At 39.8% G+C, this 7,729-nt stretch overlaps 1 long non-coding RNA gene across 1 annotated transcript; it reads left to right on the top strand.

The window, feature by feature from the left end:
* The first annotated feature begins 208 nt into the window (after window positions 1–208).
* On the top strand, window positions 209–5,120 carry LOC142139290 (uncharacterized). Its single transcript, XR_012688185.1, has 2 exons — window positions 209–1,100; window positions 1,824–5,120. It is a non-coding gene; the product is annotated as an uncharacterized LOC142139290 (long non-coding RNA).
* Window positions 5,121–7,729: the final 2,609 nt, after the last annotated feature.

The raw sequence follows: 7,729 nt of genomic DNA on the forward strand, positions 1-7,729 counted from the left end.
TCCCTAGGGTAACCCCAATATATACAGGTACTTCTCCCATCTTTTGAAACTTGCTGCAATAAGGCAGCAGGATTCAACATTGTGCACTGCTTAAGTGTAACGTTACTGGGAGTAAGCAGTGCTACTTCATTAGGATAGGCTTCAGTAAGGAGCATGTGGAATCCAAGGAAAAGGTTCTTGGTTTCTGAGTTCCACAAATTCGCGTGTCATTTAAAAGGGCTGTACTAAGAGATGATAAGAAAGGAGTGGCTTTGAACACTCGCCCAGGTCTCGTCACTTTGACATTCTCTATTTGTGAAATTAGGGACTGCCCCTTTGAGGAAATCAAGGCATGGAACGCATAGCGTCACAGTTAAGCTTTTAGCAGCTGTTCACTGGTTACCTGATAACAGTATACACGCATGTTACAGTTACAGTAATTCCTAGTAAATAAATGTTAATCTCTATGCAAAAGTTTTTTTATTCACAGGTCTCCAGCTGCAAAGACCCATTAGGCAATCCAGATTGCATTGATTTAACTTCCAATGCACCATCTTTGCACCACAACAAACATAAGTATAAACTAATGAAGGATTTAAATAACGTAAACTCTTCTGAGTAATGATTACCTTGTTTTGGAAGAGATATTAGAGTTTATGTGCTATTCGCATAGCAAATGCATGAACTAGGTGGTTTTTCTGTATGTGCAGAAAGCAAAAGGTTTTTATTTGTATCCTCATTACAGTTTTGAGTAAATCAGTGTTTGTAAAGACATTTACTGCCCTTATTTACTGTGCTATAATTGTCATATACTGTAAATAATTCTTTTTATTGTGGGTATGGTAATGCATTGATGGGAATTCTATATTTTTACAGAAATGAAAAAGATTTAAGACTTTAAGAGCAATTGTATGTGCTCCTGCATTAGCACTTCTGGATCATAGCAAGCCATTTATACTCTCCTCTGAGCAGAACCAAATGTTTAACCAATTTTAAGCTGAAATAACTTCAGCGCCAGCACTGGCTTTGCCAGATTATGACAAGCCTTTCACATTATTTTGTTATGAAGTCAGTGCACATGTACAAGGAGTACTGACACAAATACATGGTCGCAAGCTAAGGTCACTTGCATACTACTCTGCTTTAGTGCTTGAAAAGAGTATAGATATTGTGCTAGGACACCCAGTTACCTTAACGGTATCGTACGTTGTTACAGAAACCAAGCACAAGCAAAACATTTGTTACCGGCCAGATTTACTAAGTATGAAGATATACAGCACAAAGGACATTCCCTCCTATTGTGAAATGAGTGACATATAACACTTGCCGAGCGCACTGTGTATTTTCTTCCTCCCTTTCCTTTTTTATTAGAAGAAAAAAAAAAAAAAAAAAAAAAAAAAGGAAGCACAAGAGGCCCCAGAGCCTCTCATGTTCACAGATATATGTTAAGACCTTCAGACAAGGGGAATCTGAGTAAACTGTATTTTAAGTTTTTTAAAGGTCCAAGGGAGACCAGAGAGGGGAGTTCATTGATATTAGCAGGAGGAATATAGATTGCACGTTATTTTCCTTTGCTGTGCGCTGTAGATGTGTACTAGACTAGAAAGGAAAGCCAAGTTTGGAAGAACCAGACTCAGGCTCATAGTAATGTATAGATCATTATACATAATTAGAAAATTCTAATATGAAAGTTTAACCCAACCAAATAAAGAAAAGAGCAACCCATGACTACAGGGGTTTACACCCAATGCAGGAATGTGTTTGTGAGTATTGTGGCCCAACACATTATTATATACACTAATAGAACTGATGATGTGGCTTATTAACAGGTTATTTAAGCTAAGTGTTTCTCTTCCAGAAGAATTAAAGTTACCACATCTGTCTTAACCGTTGTACTGTACACTCCATCTAATGAGTGTAAACTTTGTGGAACTCAGAAACCAAGAACCTTTTCCTTGGATTCCACATGCTCCTTACTGAAGCCTATCCTAATGAAGTAGCACTGCTTACTCCCAGTAACGTTACACTTAAGCAGTGCACAATGTTGAATCCTGCTGCCTTATTGCAGCAAGTTTCAAAAGATGGGAGAAGTACCTGTATATATTGGGGTTACCCTAGGGATTTGGGGGAATTCCATTCCAGCTTGAACAGAAAGAAAGGAAAAAAAAAAATGCAAACAAAATTTTTCTGAACATGATTGCATAGAACTAATGAAACAAGAATCTCTGGTTTTATCTCACATTAAAGATAAACCATTACCAGATGCAGACATCACTCTTTTTGTAGATGGTTCACACTATCACATAGATCCTGTCCCGTATACAGGGTGTGCTGTAACCACACACACAGAAATAGTGATTCAACAGACTCTACCGAGTCACATGTCAGCACAAGAAGCTGAACTAAAGGCCCTGACACTTGCATGCATATATGCAAAAGGACAAAGAGTAAATATTTACACTGATTCAAGTTATGCATTTGTAATTGCGCATGATTATGGCCCTGTATGGAAAAGTAGGGACCTTATGGGTTCAGCAAGCAAACCAGTCAATATGATGAACATACCAGGGCATTGTTCACTGCATTCCAGCTGTCCTCCAAACAGTGATGAAGATGAAGACACACACAGAGATACTACCCCCGAAGCTAAGTGAAATAGACCAGGCCGCACGAGAAGCCGCCATAGCCCCAGTACCCCAAGGGGAGTCTATTTACATGGTGACCCCCTGACCCCTGTTTGACCAGAGCACACTCCAACTTATGGAAAGACAAGCAACAGAAAATAAGAAAAAGACTTGGGCAATACATGGAGCACTAGAAGTGCAAGGAGTGGTGTAAAGGTCAGCGTTTGTGTCTGCCAAAAGTAGTTTATCCCATTATGGCCAATATAGCACACGAGAAAGTGCATCTGGGAAAAGATGCTATGGTTGTACTCACTAGCAGCTTATGGATAGTACCAGGGTTCGCCCAAGCAGCACAGTCGTTAGTGGCAGAATGCCTAGTCTGTGCACAAAGTAACCCGAGTAAGTCTGTCCTATGGAAAAGCACACCCCAGACATAATATCCCTATAAGAGGATACAGATAGACTTTATAACTTCCCAAATGCTCGGGCTTTGAGAATGTGCTTGTCTGTGTCAACTTCTTTAGTCACTGGCTGGAGACATGGCTGTATAGAAAAGCAAATGCTAAAGCATTAGCCAAGAAAATTGCGAATGAGGTAATCTGATGATATGGTGTACCAGAGGTCATTGTAAGTGACAGAGGGATACACTTTACGGGGCAAGGATTCCAGAAACTATCACACCCCCTACAGATCCCAAAGTTCAGGATGTATGGAGCGCCTTAATGGTACACTGAAATTTAAAATGCAGAAAATAATGGCTGAAACAGGTCTGCCATGGATCTCATGTTTACCTGCACTCAGTAAAAAATACTGCTAGGAAAGACACAGGTTTAACACCATATAAGATATTGTTTGGCACAGCAAACAGAACAGGCTGTTATTTCCCATAGCAACTACACCATGTATATAGTGATTTGTTGAATTATGTTGCCTTATTATAGAAACAACTAACTGAAATACATGGTCAAATATTCTCCTCCATTGCAAACCCTAATTTTGATACAGGTACCCATAAACTGCACCCTGGGGGGCTGGGTGGTCGTGAGAAAGCACATCAGGAGAAGTCTTGAACCCAGATACAAGGGTCCTTATCAAGTCCTGTTGACGACTCCCATGGCAGTGAAAGTACAGGAAAGAGACACCTGGATTCACGCATAACACTGCAAAGTCTTCAAATCAGGGGAGTCTTGTTCTGATAAATAGAAATGACTGTCTCATTGTATTGATATGTCTTGCCAGAATAATTGTGACTGAAGTAGGGATTAAGGCCTCCCTAACCCAGTATGAAACAGACAGTTAAGTGACATATTGCCTATGCCACTGTGAGAAACATATGGGAAGGAGTGCTCAACAATTTGCACTCATAGTAGAGTAAACTCTGAAAATGTCTTTGTGCAGATGCATAACCTCATTGGTAAAGTTGTCAGTAATGATTCATGTTGGATATTGGAAATATTGGCATTAGTAGCAAATGGTTTAGCAATCCTGTTGATCGTATAGGTGATAATGAAACTAAATATATGGCTGATTAAGAAGTTACTGACACTTGATTGTTGTCTCTCCAAAAAGGGAACCACTGAAAATCCCGAACCTCTGATGATCACAGAAATTACTTCTGAAACCTGACCAGACTATGAGTGTCATGAATTATTTGGACTAGCAAAGCCAAAGAACTGCAGAGTTTGCAACAAGAAACTACTAAAGATTGAACAAAGGACATGCAAGGCCTGCAGAACTACTATAGACTCATTAACTATCTTTTAAGAAACCATCTTTTAAGAAACCATCTTCTAAGAAACCATCTTTTCTAGACATGGACATTTGCCAAAATGCATCTCCTCATAAATCAAGTTAGGACAGGGAGGATCACAGGCTTATTAGTGGGGGATGAGTTGACAGATTCCTAAGGGGACCAACTCTATGCATGTGGCCTCCTACATGTGTATAAGTACCTGCTTATTAAGAATGTGGTTCTATAGATAGGATTAGGTAGGTAGGAGGAGAAAGGGTCGAAAATTGAATAAAAGATGGGAAATGTTAAATATGATTTTTTGTTAAGGCCTCATAAGGCCTTTGTTCAGCCATTTTATTGTAACTTGTATAGAAATATTATTTGCTAGAAGAGATTATTCATTTTTCTGTTAACTTGCAGTTTTGCAATATGTGAGCCTATGGCCTTGAAGTTGAACTAATAGAGAACACCTGAAGAATGTAACCAGTTATGAAAACAATAATGAGCTTCATATCCAGCTGGTAGTATGGGAGCTGTATCCATGGTGTTGCACATAGCATATCTCCAACTCCCCTTGAGATAAGAAATAATAGGCTCATCTGTCCTTAGAAGGGGGAGAAAAGTAAACACCTCAAGAATACGTGAGAAAGTTAATCAGTAGCGCTTCTCATAAACTAGTGGTATAAACTATTGTATGCATATGACGTAGGATTCATTTATTCAGTAGCCTATAAAAACCTGTATCTTTGTATCAATAAACTAGAGAATATTCCTTGCATACAGAACTTGGTCTGTGTCAATTCTCTCCAGCTGATTGAAGCGCTTCCAGATATACTTGACACCACAGGCTGACTTGGGTCAGAATTTTAGATTTAACAATGTCAAGTCGAAAACATATGAAACTGATGTAGTGGTGTGTTTTTTGGGCCAGTGACGGACCATGTGTAGTCTGGGATATTTCTGTGTATGTTTGAAACTAGAAAACATTTTAAAAAAAATGTTACAGGTCCTATTGTTCAGCAGGATGACAACGCATCCCCCGCCACCACCACCAACATGAGGATGGCCCACATGACTAGTTGGTTCAGGAGGAGGTGTGAAAGTAACAATTAACAAATATATATATATATATATATATATATATATATATATATATATATATATATCTTAAATATAAACCTATATATTACCAATACAGAACTAATCTAAGTATATGTGCCTGTACTTCTCTGACATATTACATAATAGAGAAAAACAAGTTATAACTAGAGGTGTTCTGGTTTTGGTTTTGGCAAACCGCCCTTGCATGTTTTTGTTTTGGATCCCGATTATTTTCTAAAATCCCAATTTTTTTTGTTGCTCAGGCGCATGCGCAGTTTGCACTCTCACCAGCTGGGGCCCATTGTTTGTTTATGGAGCCTGCTCTTGATTGGTCATTGTCTGTATTTAAGGCAGGGAGGGCTTAGATTCCCTGCCAGTTATAGCGTTCAGTTTCCTGGTTGCTGATCTGCTGTTCTGTGTTCCTGTACTGCTGTATCTCTGGATTGACCTTTCTGTGTATGACCTTTGGCTTATTTATTGGATTGTGATTCTCTGCTGGTGACCCTGACTCCTGCCTGTGACTCAGATATCCTGTCTTTCTGCTGGACCTGACCCTTTGCCTGGACCACACTTTGCTGATTGCCCGTATCCTTTGACCTTGGCCTGTCCCTGACATTGTTTGCCTCATGCTGCCATTTCCTTGCCTCAATACGGTTTAAACCATTAGCTTGTTCTACGCAGAGCATAAGACCTGGGGCATCTGAGTACCTGTGAGCACATCAAGCTCTGTAGGAAAGGCGACTGCTAAAGGCGAAGACCTCTACCACCTGTTCTACAAGCTGATGACTATAATCGTTAGTTGTGACAATTTTTGCTTCATTTCCCCCCTATATTATTATTAAAATCAATTAATTTCAAGTCATTTGCAGTCAATTTTGACCACCTCACAGATCACAATATTATTTACATGTAATTTCAAACAAAGACTGCAGCAGTTCTTGCCAGTGATAAGAAGAAGGCCATTGTCATGCCTGGGCATAAGACCAAAAATCCACCTCTTATGTGTGGAATTATTTTTACCCGAATCCTGACAACAGTTGTCTAGCCATTTGTAGCATTGTAAAGCCACAGTCAGTAGAGGTAGGGACCTCTACTGACTGTGGCTATCTAGGAACCATCATAACCATCTAGGAACCTCATCCATATTACGCCATTTGAAGCGAGTTCATGGAAAGCTTTTGTGAAAATCAGAAACTTATGCCAAAAAATAACAACAAGCATTCCAGCATCAGCTACCTCCCTTCTGCAATCTACACCCCTAACACCTTCATTATCAATATTCTCACAAGTGATCGGAGTTTGTCCTGCATCCAAGTTGCTAAGGTGAGATGACTCCTCCCCTCTCCACGAACCCTAAGCAGAATCCTTGAGCATTAGGACCACTGCTGCTGCTCCTGCTGCTGGGGGTGGATCTTCAACCCAGAAGCAGACCAAGAAGAAGACTACTAGTAGTTTACAATGATTGTTAAAAAATCCTTTGCAAGAGGAAGCAAGTATGACAGCTGTCACCCAATCGCAAAGCGGATCACAGACGCCATGGCAACTATGCTAGTATTAGATCTGCGTCCAATATCCACTATTAATGTAGCTGGTTTTAGACAGTTACTTAAGGTCTTCTGTCTCCGTTACCAAATTCCATCACGACACCATTTTACTAGAAAAGCTATTCCTCACCTCTACCAGAAGGTTCGTAAAAATTTAATTATTGGACTACAAAATGCCATTCTACCCACTGTACACTTAATCACAGATATGTGAAAAAGGAACTGGGCAAACTAAAGATTATATGATTGTGACAGCCCACTGGGTTGGTGATTCGTCTTTAGCAGCAGCATGTACCCAAGAACGTTGCATTTTTCAGAGGCAGGCTACTCTGTGTATCATCTGCTTCACTGAGAGGCATATTATTATTATTATTATTATTATTATTATTATTATTATCACTGTACAGTAGGGAAGACAAAGACATACATAAAGCAAGACATTCATACAACAATAACAGACAAGGCAGACAAAATGGAGAAATGAAAACAAAGGGTATGGAGGACGCTGCTCATTAGAGAGCTTACATTCTAAAGAGAATAGGGCACAGCTGATACAAGAGGAGTGAGTGTGGCTCAGAGTAGAGATTGGGATAGTTGTGAGGGTGCATTAGTGTGAATAGTGTTATCGATGATAAGGTCACCTCTTAAAAGAGATGGGTTTTCAAAGAGCATCTAAAGATTTGAAGGCTGTGGGAAAGTCTGACTGAGCGTGGTAGGGAATTCCATAAGTGGGGAGAAGCACGGGAGAA

The sequence above is a fragment of the Mixophyes fleayi genome, chromosome 2, assembly GCF_038048845.1.
Source record: "Mixophyes fleayi isolate aMixFle1 chromosome 2, aMixFle1.hap1, whole genome shotgun sequence".
Taxonomy (NCBI): Eukaryota; Metazoa; Chordata; class Amphibia; order Anura; family Limnodynastidae; genus Mixophyes; species Mixophyes fleayi.